This window comes from Mesoplodon densirostris, chromosome 4 (assembly GCF_025265405.1).
Source record: "Mesoplodon densirostris isolate mMesDen1 chromosome 4, mMesDen1 primary haplotype, whole genome shotgun sequence".
NCBI classification, from domain to species: domain Eukaryota; kingdom Metazoa; phylum Chordata; class Mammalia; order Artiodactyla; family Ziphiidae; genus Mesoplodon; species Mesoplodon densirostris.
In genome coordinates this window covers 69,184,841-69,200,302 of record NC_082664.1, presented here as the reverse complement: position 1 = coordinate 69,200,302, position 15,462 = coordinate 69,184,841, and the positions used below count along the sequence as shown (strand labels likewise).

Below are 15,462 nucleotides of genomic sequence, written 5' to 3'. Positions count from 1 at the left end.
CAAATAGTTTGTTAGGATTGCACCTTTTGTGATACACTCTGGGGTCAAGATTAAACCTGCCAAAATATGCACATATAGCCATTAGCCAGTGAAAGCTTTTGAATAGAGGGTACAAACTGGGTATACCTAGATTTACGCTAGTGAATGGAGAGTGAAATTGTATGTCCATGGTCACATTACAGCCATCACTGAATTACTGGAGTCTTGAGGCAAACCTGGAGGTAAAAAGCAGGGGGTGAGAGCACAGACACTGGAGCCTGGCTACCATGATTGAGTCCTTCCTCTGCCGTTTTACTTGGTGACCTTTGGCAAGTGACTGAGTTTTCATATCTGTGAAGTGGAGATAAAAACAGTCTCTAACTCACAAAGCTATTATGAGGATTGAATGAGTGAGGGTAAAGCGTTCGAAACAGTGCTGTATCAACTTACATTCCCACCAACAGGGCAAGAGGGTTCCCTTTTCTCCACACCCTCTCCAGCATTTATGGTTTGTAGATTTTTTCATGATGACCATTCTGACTGGTGTGAGGTGATACCTCATTGTAGTTTTGATATGCATTTCTCTAATGATTAGTGATGTTGAGCATCCTTTCCTGTGTTTGCTGGCAATCTGTATATGTTCTTTGGAGAAATGTCTGTTTAGGTCTTCTGCCCATTTTTGGATTGGGTTCTTTGTTTTTTTGATATTGAGCTGCATGAGCTGCTTGTATATTTTGGAGATTAATCATTTGTCAGTTGCTTCCTTTGCAAATATTTTCTCCCATTCTGAGGGTTGTCTTTTCATCTTGTTTATGTTTTCCTTTGCTGTGCAAAAGCTTTTAAGCTTCATTAGGTCCCATTTGTTTCTTTTTCTTTATATTTCCATTTCTCTAGGAGGTGGGTCAAAAAGGATCTTGCTGTGATTTATGTCATAGAGTATTCTGCCTATGTTTTTCTCTAAGAGTTTTATGGTGTCTGGCCTTACATTTAGGTCTTCAATCCATTTTGAGTTTATTTTTGTGTATGGTGTTAGGGAATGTTCTAATTTCATTCTTTTACATGTAGCTGTCCAGTTTTCCCAGCACCACTTATTGAAGAGGCTGTGTTTTCTCCATTGTATATGCTTGCCTCCTTTATCAAAGATAAGGTGACCGTATGTATGTGGGTTTATCTCTGGGCTTTCTATCCTGTTCCATTGATCTATATTTCTGATTTTGTGCCAATACCATACTGTCTTGATTACTGTAGCTTTGTAGTATAATCTGAAGTCTGCGAGCCTGATTCCTCCAGCTCCATTTTTCGTTCTCAAGATTGCTTTGGCTATTTGGGGTCTTTTGTGTTTCCACATAAATTGTGAAATTTTTTGTTCTAGTTTTGTGAAAAATGCCAGTGGTAGTTTGATAGGGATTGCACTGAATCTGTAGATTGCTTTGGGTAGTATAGTCATTTTCACAATGTTTGTTCTTCCAATCCAAGAGCATGGTATATCACTCCATCTGTTTGTATCATCTTTAATTTCTTTCATCAGTGTCTTACAGTTTTCTGCATACAGGTATTTGTCTCCTTGGGCAGGTTTATTCCTAGGTATTTTATTCTTTTTTTTCAGTGGTAAATGGCAGTGTTTTCTTAATTTCTCTTTCAGATTTTTCATCATTAGTGTATAGGAATGCAAGATATTTCTGTGCATTAATTTTGTATCCTGCTACTCTACCAAATTCATTGATTAGCTCTAGTTTTCTGGTAGCATCTTTAGGATTTTCTATGTATAGTATCATGTCACCTGAAAACAGTGACAGTTTTACTTCTTTTCCGATTTCGATTCCTTTTGTTTCTTTTCCTTCTCTGATTGCTGCAGCTAAAAATTCCAAAACTGTGTTGAATAATAGTGGTGAGAATGGGCAACCTTGTCTTGTTCCTGATCTTAGTGGAAATGGTTTCAGTTTTTCACCATTGAGGACGATGTTGGCTGTGGGTTTGTCATATATGGCCTTTATTATGTTGAGGAAAGTTCCCTCTATGCCTACTTTCTGCAGGGTTTTTATCATAAATAGATGTTGAATTTTGTCAAAAGCTTTTTCTGCATCTATTGAGACTATCATATGGTTTTTATCCTTCAGTTTGTTAATATGGTATATCACATTGATTGATTTGCATATATTGAAGAATCCTTGTATTCCTGGGATAAACCCTAGTTGATCATGGTGTATTATCCTTTTAATGTGTTGTTGGATTCTGTTTGCTAGTATATTGTTGAGGATGTTCATCAGAGATATTGGCCTGCAGTTTTCTTTTTTGTGACATCTTTGCCTGGTCTTGGTATCAGAGTGATTGTGGCCTCATAGTATGAGTTTGGGAGTGTTCCTCCCTCTGCTATATTTTGGAAGAATTTGAGAAAGATAGGTGTTAGCTCTTCTGTAAATGTGTGATAGAATTCGCCTGTGAAGCCTCCTGGTCCTGTGCTTTTGTTTGTTGGAAGTTTTTGTTGTTGTTGTTGTTGTTGTTGTTTTATTTTGTTTTGTGGTACACGGGCCTCTCACTGTTGTGGCCTCTCCCATTGCAGAGCACAGGCTCCGGATGCGCAGGCTCAGCGGCCATGGCTCACAGGCCCAGCCGCTCCGTGGCATGTGGGATCTTCCCAGACCGGTGCATGAACCCGTGTCCCCTTCATTGGTAGGTGGACTCTCAACCACTGCGCCACCAGGGAAGCCCCCATTGGAAGATTTTTAATCACGGTTTCAATTTCAGTGCTTGTGATTGGTCTTGTTTATATTTTCTGTTTCGTCCTGGTTCAATCTTGGAAGGTTGTACTTTTCTAAGAATTTGTCCATTTCTTCCAGGTTGTCCATTTTATTGGCATATAGTTGCTTGTAGTAATCTCTCATGATCCTTTGTATTTCTGCAGTGTCAGTTGTTACTTCTCCTTTTTCATTTCTAATTCTATTGAGTCTTCTCCCCTTTTTTCTTGATGAGTTTGGCTGATGGTTTATCAATTTTGTTTATCTTCTCAAAGAACCAGCTTTTAGTTTTATTGATCTTTGCTATCATTTCCTTCATTTCTTTTTTATTTATTTCTGATCTGATCTTATGATTTCTTTCCTTCTGCTAACTTTGGGGTTTTTTTTAATTCTTCTTTCTCTAATTGCTTTAGGTGTAAGGTTAGGTTGTTTATTTGAGGTTTTTCTTGTTTCTTGAGGTTGGATTGTATTGCTATAAACTTTCCTCTTAGAACTGCTTTTGCTGCATCCCATTGGTTTTGGGTTGTCATCTTTTCATTGTCATTTGTTTCTAGGTATTTTTGGATTTCCTCTTTGATTTCTTCAGTGATCTCTTGGTTATTAAGTAGCGTATTGTTTAGCCTCTATGTGTTTGTATTTTTTACAGTTCTTTTCCTGTAATTGATATCTAGTCCCATAGTGTTATGGTTGGAAAAGATACTTGATATGATTTCAATTTTCTTAAATTTACCAAGACTTGATTTGTGACCTAAGATATGGTCTATCCTGAAGAATGTTCCATGAGCGCTTGAGAAGAAAGTGTATTCTGTTTTTGGATGGAATGTCCTGTAAATATCAATTAAGTCCATCTTGTTTAGCGTGTCATTTAAAGTTTTTGTTTCCTTATTTATTTTCATTTTGGATGATCTGTCCACTGGTGAAAGTGGGGTGTTAAAGTCCCCTAGTATTATTGTATTACTGTCGATTTCCCCTTTTATGGTTGTTAGCATTTGCCTTATATACTGAGGTGCTCAATGTTGGGTGCATAAATATTTATGATTGTTATATCTTCTTCTTGGATTGCTCCCCTGATCCTTATGTAGTGTCCTTCTTTTTCTCTTGTAATAAATAATCTTTATTTTAAAGTCTATTTTGTCTGATATGAGTATTGCTACTCCAGCTTTCTTTTGATTTTCATCTGCGTGGAGTATCTTTTTCCATCCCTTCATTTTCAGTCTGTATGTGTCCCTAGGTCTGAAGTGGGTCTCTTGTAGACAGCATATATACGGGTCTTGTTTTTGTATCCATTCAGCCAGTCTATGTCTTTTGGTTGGAGCATTTAATCCATTTACATTTAAGGTAATTATAGATTTGTATGTTCCTATTACCATTTTCTTAATTGCTTTGGGTTTGTTTTTGTAGGTCTTTTCCTTCTCTTGTGTTTCCTGCCAGAGAAGTCCCTTTAGCGTTTGTTGTAATGCTGGTTTGGTGGTGCTGAATTCTTTTAACTTTTGCTTATCTGTAAAGGTTTTAATTTCCCCATCGAATCTAAATGAGATCCTTGCTGGGTAGAGTAATCTTGGTTGTAGCCTTTTCCCTTTCATCACTTTAAATATGTCCTGCCACTCCCTTCTGGCTTGCAGAGTTTCTGCTGAAAGATCAGCTGTTAACCTTATGGAGCTTCCCTTGTATGTTATTTGTTGCTTTTCCCTTGTGGCTTTTAATATTTTTTTCTTTGTATTTAATTTTTGATAGTGTGATTCATATGTGTCTTGGTGTGTTTCTCTTTGTGTTTATCCTGTATGGTACTCTCTGTGCTTCCTGGACTTGATTGACTATTTTCATTTCCCTTGTTAGAGAAGTTTTCGACTGTAATCTTTTCAAATATTTTTTCAGACCCTTTATTTTTCTCTTCTTCTTCTGGGACCCCTATAATTCGAATGTTGGTGCGTTTAATGTTGTTCCAGAGGTCTCTGAGATTGTTCTCAATTCTTCTCATTCTTTTTTCTTTATTCTGCTCCCTGGCAGTTATTTCCACCATTTTATCTTCCAGCTCACTTATCCATTCTTCTGCCTCAGTTACTCTGTTATTGATTCCTTCTAGGGTATTTTTAATTGAAGTAATTGTGTTGTTCATCACTGTTTGTTTGCTCTGTAGTTCTTCTAGATCCTTGTTAAATGTTTCTTGTATTTTCTCCATTCTGTGTCCAAGATTTTGGATCATCTTTAGTATCATTACTCTGAGTTCTTTTTCAGGTAGGTTGCCTATCTTGTCTTCATTTATTTGGTCTTGTAGCTTTTTACCTTGCTCCTTTATCTGTAACATTTTTTTTTGTTGTTTCATTTTTTTTTTTTGATGGGTGGTGCTCTTTTCCTGTCTTACTGGTTGTTTGGCCTGAGACGTCCAGCACTGGAGTTTACAGGCAGTTGAATAGAGCTGGGTCTTGGTGCTGAGATGAGGACCTATGGGAGTCATCACTCCGATTGATATTCCCTGGGGTTTGATGTTCTCTGTTAGTCCAGCAATTTGGACTTGGAGCTCCTACTACAGGAGCTTGGGCCCAACCTCCAGCCTGGGAACCATGATCCCACAAGTCTTGTGGCACAGCAAAAAAAAAAAAAAAAAAAAAAAAGGAAGGAAGAAAGAAAGAAAAAAAGGAGCAGTACAATATCAAAGAATTTAAAACAAAATAAAATTAGAAAGATAAAAATATATTAGGAAAAATAAAACTATAATTGAAACAACTGCAACAAGGTAAAATAAAACCACAACAGAAAAAGAAAAAAATAAAAGGAGGGTTGGGAACAAGCCAAAAGGAGAGAAGAATAACAAAGTATAAAGAATAAAATAAAATTAGAAAAATAAAAGATTTATTATGAAAAATAAAAATATAAAAGAATCAACAACAATGAATCAACAAGGTAAAACAGAACCACAATCTAAAAGAGGAAAAAAGAAAAGAAGAAAAAAAAACCCTTGGCTATGGGGGCGGAGTTTAGGCAGGGTGTGGAACTTAGGCAGGGGCGGGTTTTAGGGTGGGGTGGGACCTAGGCAGGCGGGGTTGGTGACGTTTGAGCGTGGGGTGTGGCCTAGGCGGGTTATGTTCAAGTGTGGGGCAGGGCCTCTGCTTAGGACCTGCACAGAAGGGGAGAGGCAGATGTCGAAACGAGGGCCTCTGGAGTATGGAGTTCTGGAGTTTGGAGGCAGTGCCCTGGGTGTAGGGGCAGGGCTTGGGCTCTGCACAGCAGGAGGGAGGCTCCGAGGGCACAGGATTAGGCCCGGGAGCCCAACAGGGTTCCCAGAGCCTAAGTGGACAGGGAAAGCATTGGCAGCATTCTCTTCCATTCCTTTTCACCCTTCCCACACTGTCTCCCCCAGGGTCTCCCTGGTTGCTTCTGGACCCCTAACCATAGATGGGTCCCACTGTGTGTGGGAACTCCTCCCCTCCCGCAGCCCCCCCTCAGGGGTGCCGGTCCCATTAGGTCTCGACTTTACTTTTGCTCCTCCTTCCCACCCTCCCACTCCCTCAGGACCTGTGCAGCTGGAGGGTACCTAGGTGGGTAGAGGATCAGGCCTGGGATCCCAGCAGGTTCCTGGGGGCCCAAGTGGGCAGGGAAACCTGGCCATGCTCCCTTTTGATCCTTTGCCCTCCCAGTGGTTCCCCAATTTCCCCTTGGGACGTGGGATCCCTTCCCCTCCCCCAGCTGCCCTTCAGGGGTGCCAGTCCCATCCCGCCAACACTTCTCCTCCCCCTCACTCCCCCCACGGCCTACATCCTACCTGGTTGCTGGGGGTTCCTCCCATCCTCTTAGGTGTCTGTGGTCCCTCACCGGTGCCTGATAGATGCCCTAGTTGTGAGGAGATGCAAATTCCGCATCCTCCTAGTACACCATCTTGATTCCACCCCCCTGTAGTATTATTTTCTTACACATTTTTTGGGAAAAATTCCACATGGTTCTAATTTTTCCCCCCAGGTAATGTGAACACTAAAGTAAAAGACTGTATAATGTTGAAACAAGTTAATTGTCGGTAAACTTGGAGTGATGGTTTTATAGAAACATTTTCCATAATTTGGGTATTGCATTTTAATTTATAGTCAACTTTTTTATAGACTTCATACTTCTATAGACTTTTTTTTTTTTTTTTTTTGATCATGTGGCATGTGGGATCTTAGTTCCCCAACCAGGGATCAAACCTGTGTTGCCTGCAGTGGAAGCGCAGAGTCTTAACCACTGGACCACCAGGGAAGTCTATAGACTTTTGTATAAAGTGAGATACCTCTGAATCCCAGTTGGGGTTTGTTTGTTTGTTTCTTCTTTGTTTGACATAAAACTATAGGAGCCATTAACAAATCAAATTTTAATTCTCAATTCCTTTAGTTTGATTTGAATTTAAAAATCTGTAACATTGTATTTGACCCTGTAAGAGTGCTTACAGGCTTATCACTTGAGTAGTGCAAAGCTACTAGGAGATCACTACTCTTCAGAAGAGGGAAAAAATATGAGAATAATCTATCTCTGTATGTCTTTCACAGTTTTCACTGGAAATCAGATGTCCAACAAGAATTGACAAAACCTAATTTAAGAAATACAGAGTTGAGACTTCCCTGGTGTTCCAGTGGGTAAGACTATGCGCTCCCAGTGCAGGGGGCCTGGGTTCAATCCCTGGTTGGGGAGCTAGATCCCACATGCATGCCACAACTAAGAAACCCATATGCCACAACTAAAAGATCCTGTGTGCCACTGCAACTAAGTCTCAGCACAGCCTAAATAAATAAATAAATAAAATATTAAAGAAAAAAAGAAGTACAGAGTTAAATTTATCAAAATCCAAAACATTTTGTTTGAAGTATTTTCAATCTGAGAGGTAACTTGATACTCCATTTTATGGGAAAGGGAAGTAATACATAGTAATCCTACTTCTCTGCTGGAGTTCTTTCTTATTGACACATTGTAACATCACAATAGCAAGTCCTGGGAGGAACCCATCCATAAGACCCCTAGATCTCTTGGTCCCTGCTTCCTCTTCTATAAAATTAAGATATTAGATGTCTTTGTTAATCCAAAATTTCAATGAAGAGTTTTCATCACTAAGCACAAATATTTAATTTGTATGGCTAATTAACCAATTTGGAATAAGGTTTACCACCAGAAGTGTTTCTTCACTAATGGCCCATGCCCATGTTTTCTCAAAGTAAAATTTAGTTCCCCTTTTTAATGTTATTTTAAATTTCAAAATAAGTTACCCTTGACATTAAAACCAAAAAGAATACAATTTTAGAAGAAAAATTTTTATTTTGATTTTGAAAGATGCCTGTCATTATCTCCGTTGTGTGTAGTAAAGGGATGGTTGAGTCTGGTTACTTACCCGAAAACAGCTTTTCTATTCTAAGAGTGGAAGGTAAGATAACAACAATAAGAACAGACTCTATGAATTCCAGCCTTTAAGATTTTGTAGCTTTAAACTGCACAGCTCCAACCACCACCAGATCTGATAGTGAGCACCTCTTTGGCAAATGACTAATGGACAGTCTATTCTCAATCCCTCCATCCCCCACTCCACACACACATAAATGACTAACGAATAAAAATAAAACAAGTACTTTTGGACAGACAATGTAATGGTCTATTTATAGTATATAAACTCCTCATCCTCAGTTTTTGAAATATGGCTTTTCTCCCCTGCTTCAATCATACTGCTGTAAAGACCTTAAGAATTCCTCAGTTCACCCCCGCCCCCGCACCCTATTTAAGATAGAAAGTCTGATACTTGAACATCTCCAAAAATACAACATCCATCCGTTTTGGTAAAACTTCCAGCTTGTCTCTGCTGTTATTATGTATGTGTTTTAAATGGGTGTGAAATGGTATCTTGTGGTTTTAATTTGCATTTTCCTAAGGATTAATGATGTTGGTGTACAAATAACCATTCTTATTTGGATATATATATATATATATATATTTTTTTTTTTTTTAAGTCTTAATTTTTATTTTTTTGGCTGCGTTGGGTCTTTGTTGCTGTGTGCAGGCTTCCTCTAGTTGTGGTGAGCGGGGCCTACTCTTCGTTGCGGTGTGCGGGCTTCTCATTGTGGTGGCTTCTCTTGTTGCAGAGCACGGGCTCTAGGCACATGAGCTTCAGTAGTTGTGGCACTCGGGCTTCAGTAGTTGTGGCTTGCGGGCTCTACAGCGCAGGCTCAGTAGTTGTGGCACACGGGCTTAGTTGCTCTGCGGCATGTGGGATCTTCCCAGACCAGGGATCGAACCCGTGTCCCCTGCATTGGCAAGTGGATACTTATCCACTGCACCACCAGGGAAGTTCCTTGGATTTATGTTGTATATCCTAAACCAGAATTTGATGAGACTCTTCTTTCTATTTTTTTGGCTGCGCTTCATGGCACTCGGGATCTTAGTTCCCCGACCAGGGATCGAACCTCTTCCCCCTGCAGTGGAAGTGCGGAGTCTTAACCAGTGGGCCACCAGAGAAGTCCTGATGAGACTTTTTGATCAATTTCCAAAATGGCTTTAGATCAAGATCTGAGGATAACATGAAACATTAGAAAATTTTCAGATATACTGCTAGAAAAATGGTAGACCAGACTATTAAGGTTTATTCTCAAAGCACTTTCATAATTTTTCTGCAAAATTGTTATAGCTTCAGGATTCCTGCAAATCCTAATTTGTTTGGAATTTAACATTTTTAAATGTTTTAATTATTTTAAAACTATTTAAGTAAAATAGCACACATTCAGGGCTTCCCTGGTGGCGCAGTGGTTAAGAATCCGCCTGCCAATGCAGGGGACACGGGTTCGAGCCCTGGTCCGGGAAGATCCCACATGCTGCGGAGCAACTAAGCCCGTGCGCCACAGCTACTGAGCCTGCGCTTTAGAGCCCGCAAGCCGCAACTACTGAAGCCCACGCGCCTAGAGCCCGTGCTCCACAACAAGAGAAGCCACCACAATGAGAAGCCTGCGCACAACAAAGAGTAGCCCCGGCTCTCAGCAACTAGAGAAAAACCGCGTGAAGCAGCAAAGACCCAGTGCAGCCAAAAATTAAATAAATGAATAAATAAATAAATTTATATAAAAAAATAGCACACATTCAAAATTAATCAAATGTTGTTGAAATATTTCTTGAGTGGCCCAGGGATTTAACAGAAAGTAAAAGTGTCAGCTGAAGCTACTAAAAAAAATGTATTCTGAATCATAAAAGAGAGATTTAGAGAGGGGGGAGAGATAGGGAGCAGGGAGGAAAACGGATGGAAAGAAAAGCACGTGGTGATGGGTTTCTTGAAGTCAAATTTCAGTAGTCTTAGAACTGCAGTAGGAAGAAACCATTGGGAAGAATGTGCAAACTACACTGGGGAAGAGGATGAGGAGGGAAAAGGGGGACTCTGTTGAGTGCTTTGCATTTCCTTCACCTCTTTTTGTCCTGACAGAAAGTCTGTGAAGTAGCTGTCTTTATTCCCAGTTGACAGGTGAGAAAACTGAATTATCTCAGAATTCCAGTAAATTTTGAAGCAAAGAAACAAACTGTTTTAGTGTATAAAAAAAGAGTGTATAACATATTACAAACTCTGAGGGAGGTGATCCAAATTAGATGAAAATCTGCTAATGACCAGTATTATTTCCTCTCACTTAAGGATGGAGAAATTCAGAAATAGCTAAATAACTTCGAGGCCTATGGAATGAATCACCATGCTGTGGCAAACAGAATCTAGCACTTGCTAGTTCCATGTTTCCTGAGTTAGGCCATACTGATTAGGTGCTCTCAGCACATCAATTTTTTTTTTTTTTTTTAGAAATTTTATTTTATTTTTTTAGGCTGTGTAGGGTCTTCGTTGCTGTGCTCAGGCTTTCTCTAGTTGCCGTGAGGGGTGGCTACTCTTTGTTGTAGGCTTCTCATTGCGGTGGCTTCTCTTGTTGTGGAGCACGGGCTCTAGGCGCGCAGGCTTCAGTAGTTGCAGCACAAGGGTTCAGTAGTTGTGGCTCTCGGGCTCTAGAGCACAGGCTTAGTAGTTGTGGCACACAGGCTTAGTTGCTCTGCGGCATGTGGGATCTTCCTAGACCAGGGATCGAACCCATGTCCCCTGAATTGGCAGGTGGATTCTTAACCACTGCATCACCAGGGAAGTCCAGCACATCCATTTTGAAAAAGAGTACATATTTTACAGAAGTATAGCATTTAGAAATGCCACAATAAATGAAACAATAGCTTCATTATTAAAGTAAACATTTATTTTTCAGTTGGCTAATTTTGTAAAATTATATAATGCAGCTCAACATTTTTTTAAATAAATTTATTTTTATTTATTTTTGGCTGTGTTGGGTCTTTGTTGCTGCATGCAAGCTTTCTCTAGTTGTGGCGAGCAGGGACTACTCTTAATTGTAGTGTGTGGGCTTCTCATTGCAGTGGCTTCTCTTGTTGAGGAACATGGGCTCTAGAGCGCAGGCTCAGTAGTTGTGGCACACGGGCTTAGTTGCTCCACAGCACGTGAGATTTTCCTGGACCAGGGCTCGGACCCGTGTCCCCTGCTTTGGCAGGCAGATCCTTAACCACTGTGCCACCAGGGTAGCCCAGCTCAACATTTTTTAAACAAAGTTTTTTGTGTGTAACACAAGAAGTAAGACATCTCTTAAAACTTGGGAAAGAAAGCAAAGTAAGGATAGAGAATAAAAATTGCCCCTAATCCTACCATCCAGATTTAAGCAAAATACATTTTGGTATAATTCCTTCCTTTTATGCTTATTATAGTAGTTCTGAACTTTATATAATATACATGTACATGTACTATTTTAGTAACTTTACAAAGTTGTGCAAATATTACCATGCTAATAAATCCAGTGTTCGCAGATTTTCATCATCCTAAAAAGAAACCCATCCCCATTTTCCCCCAAACCTTTCTCTCCTGGCCCTAGGTAACTACTAATATGCTTTCTATCTCTATAGATTAGCCTTTTCTGGGCATTTCGTATTAATAGAATTGTGCAATAGTATTTTACATCTGGCTTCTTTCACTTAACATAATGTTTTAAAGGTTCATCCATTTTGTAGCATGTGGCAGTGTTTTCTTCTCATTTGCTGTTGAATAGTTTTCCCTTGTCGGTAGATACACCCCATTTATTTTAATCCATTCATTAGCTGGTGGACATTTGGTTTGTTTCTACTTTTTGTCTATTAAGAGTAATGCTTCTATGAACATTCATGGACAAATTATTTTTGTGGACATATGTTTTCATTTCTCTTGGGTATATATTTAGAAGTAGAATCTCTGGATAATATGGTAAGTTCATCTTTAACTTTTTTTTTTTTTTTTTTTTTGCGGTACACAGGCCTCTCACTGTTGTGGCCTCTCCCGTTGTGGAGCACAGGCTCCGGATGCGCAGGCTCAGCGGCCACGGCTCACGGGCCCGGCCGCATCTTTAACTTTTTAAGAAACTGCCAAATTGTTTTCCAAAGTGGCCGTATCATTTATGCATAATACAAAATTAATATACAGAAATCCGTTGCACTTCTATAAACTAACAATGAACTATATAAGAAGGAGACATTAAGGAAACGATCCCATTTATCATCACATCAAAATTCCCTGGCAGTCCAGTGGTTAGGACTCCGTGTTTTCACTGCTGAGGGTGCGGGTTTGATCCCTGGTTGGAGAACTAAAATCTCACAAGCCATGTGGCATGGCCAAAAAAAAAAAAAAAAAAAAGAAGACCCAGTTCTCATCACATCAAAAAGACTAAAATACCTAGGAATAAACCTACCTAAGAGGTAAAAGACCTGTACTTGGAAAACTAACAGACACTGATGAATGAAAATGACACAAACAGATAGAAAGATATATTGTATTCTTAGATTGGAAGAAGCAATATTGTTAAAATGACCATGCTACCCAAGGCAATCTACAGATTCAGTGCAATCCCTATAAAAATACCAGTGGGCTCGCCGCAACTAGAGAAAGCCCGTGCACAGCAATGAAGACCCAATGCAGCCAAAAAAAAAAAAACAAAGAAATTAAAATAATAATAATTAAAAAAAAATACCAATGGTATTTTTCACAGAACTAGAACAAATAATTTTAAAATTTGTATGGAAATACCAAAGACCCTGAATTGCCAAAACAATCTTGTGAAAGAAGAACAGAGCAGGAGGAATCACACTTCCTGACTTCAGACTATATTATAAAACTACAGTAATCAGAACAGTATGGTACTAGCACAAAAACAGACATAGAGATCAATGGACCAAAATATAGATCCCAGAAATAAACCCATGCATTTGTGGTCAATTAATCTATGACAAACCAGGCAAGAATGTACAATGGAGAAAAGACAGTCTCCTCAGTAAGTGGTGCTGGGAAAAATGGACAACTACATGTAAAAGAATGAATTAGAACAGGGGTCCCCAACCCCCAGGCCATGGACCCGAACCAGGCCACGGCCTGTTAGGGACCAGGCTGCACAGCAGGAGGTGAGCAGCGGGCGAGTGAGCGAAGCTTCATCTGCCACTCCCCATCTCTCGCATGACTGCCTGAACCACCATGTCTCTGCCCCCTGCCCCATCCGTGGAAAAATTGACTTCCACGAAACCAGTCTCTGGTGCCAAAAAGGTTGGGGACCACTGAATTAGAACATTCTCTAACACCATATACAAAAATAAACCCAAAATGGATTAAAGACCTAAATCTGAGACCAGAAACCATAAAACTCCTGGAGGAAAATATAAGCAGAATGCTCTTTGACATAAATTGTAGCAATATTGTTTGGAATCTGTTTTCTAAAACAAAGGAAATAGAAGCAAAAATTAACAAATGAGACCTAATTAGACTTAAAAATTTTGCACAGCAAAGGAAACAAAAAGACAACCCACAGAGTGGGAGAAAATATTTGCAAATGATATGACTGATAAGGGGTTAATATCCAAAATATATAAACAGCTCATACAACTCAATAAAAAAAAATACACAACCCGATTAAAAAATGCACTGAAGACCTGAAAAGACATTCAGATGGCCAACAGGAACAAGAAAAAGATGCTCAACATTGCTAATTGTCAGAGACATGCAACTCAAAACCACAATGAGATATCACTTAACACTTGTCAGAATGGCTATCATCAAAAAAAGCACAAATAACAAATGTTGGCAAGGATGTGGAGAAAAGGGAACTCTCATACACTGTTGGTGAGAATGTAAACTGGTGCAGTCCCTGTGGAAAACTGTATGGAGGGTTCTCAAAGAACTAAAAATAAAACTACCATATGACCCAGCAATTCCACTCCTAGGTATATATCTGAAAGAAATAAAAACACTAATTAGAAAAGATACATGCACCCCAATGTTTGTAGCAGCATTATTTGCGATTGCCAAGATATGGAAGCAACCTATGTGTCTATCAACAGATGAATGGATAAAGAAGATGTGGTATATGTATATGCAATGGAATATTACTGAGGAGATATTATTACTGAGGAGAATACTACCAAGGAGATGTGAAGATTAAATATAATATGGGATCCTATAACTGAAAAAGGACATTCAGTAAAATGTAAGGAAATCTGAATAAAGTATAGACTTCAGGTAATAATAATATATCAATTCATTAATTGTAACATATGTACCATACTAAGATGTTGATAATAGGGGAAACTGGGTGTGGAGTATATGAGAACACTCTATACTCCTTGCAATTTTTTCTGTAAATCTAAAACTATTCTAAAAAATAAAATCTATGGAATTAAAAAACATATATCAGTGGGCCACAACTAGCATTTTTCCTCAATATTTTTTTGTGATGATTTTCAAATATACTACAAAGTTGAAAAGAATTTCACAGTGAATTCCCATATACTCACCACCTAAATTCTGCCATTAATCTTTTACTATATAGTCATCCATCCCTCAGTATCCATGGGGGATTGGTTCCAGAGTTCCCACACATACCCAAATCGGTGAATGTTCAAGTTCCTTATGTAAAATGGCTTAGTGTTTGCATATAACCTATGCATATCCTTCCATATACTTTAAAATAACTTAATCTAGAAATAACTCTAAATTACCTATAATACCTAATACAATGTAAATGCTATATAAATAGTCGCCAGTGCACGGCATATTCAAGTTTTGCTTTTAGGAACATATTGGAATTTTTTTTTCCCAAATATTTTCAATCCATGGTTGGTTGAATCTGTGGATACGGAACCCACAGATCTAGAGGGCCGACTGTACTTACTTTATCATATATCTAACCATCTATCCATCTGTTTACCCATCCATTAATTTATCTTAGTTTTTTTGGTGCATTTCAAGGTAAATTATAGGGAGTTCCCTGGTGGCCTAGTGGTTAGGATTCCGAGCTTTCTCTGCCTTGGCCTGGGTTTGATCCCTGGTTGGGGAACTGAGATCCTGCAAGCCAGGCAGCACAGCCTGCCCCCCCCCCCAAAAAAAAGTAAATTGTAGACATCAGTACATTTCCCCCCAATACTTCAGCATGTATATCATTAACCAGAATATTAGTTTCTTTTTATATAAAATTTACATTTGGTAAGTTTTGAAAAATCCATACATCTGTGTAATCCAAACCCCTCACAACTGCATTTTTTACAAAATGAAAGGTCATAGAAGATACTGGAGTACAATATACAAAGGATGGGCGAGTATTGTTTTACAAACTTCCATTCAAGTATGTATGTACCTGTATACTGGGTCACAATGTAAAATATATCACAGCGTAAAATATATCACAGTAAAACAGTGAAAATCACTGGTCTGGTA

General features: G+C 38.9%; 1 protein-coding gene across 3 annotated transcripts in view; it reads left to right on the top strand.

The window, feature by feature from the left end:
* AP4S1 (adaptor related protein complex 4 subunit sigma 1) overlaps positions 1–15,462 on the top strand; it is a 49,264-nt gene that overhangs the window by 10,206 nt on the left and 23,596 nt on the right. Inside the window, exon 2 of one of the 3 annotated variants that reach the window (XM_060096355.1) lies at positions 7,229–7,315. The exons of the other annotated variants lie outside the window; for them this stretch is intronic. The gene's annotated coding sequence lies outside the window, so the exon portion shown is untranslated. The remainder of the gene's footprint in view (positions 1–7,228; positions 7,316–15,462) is intronic. 3 annotated transcript variants of the gene reach the window in all.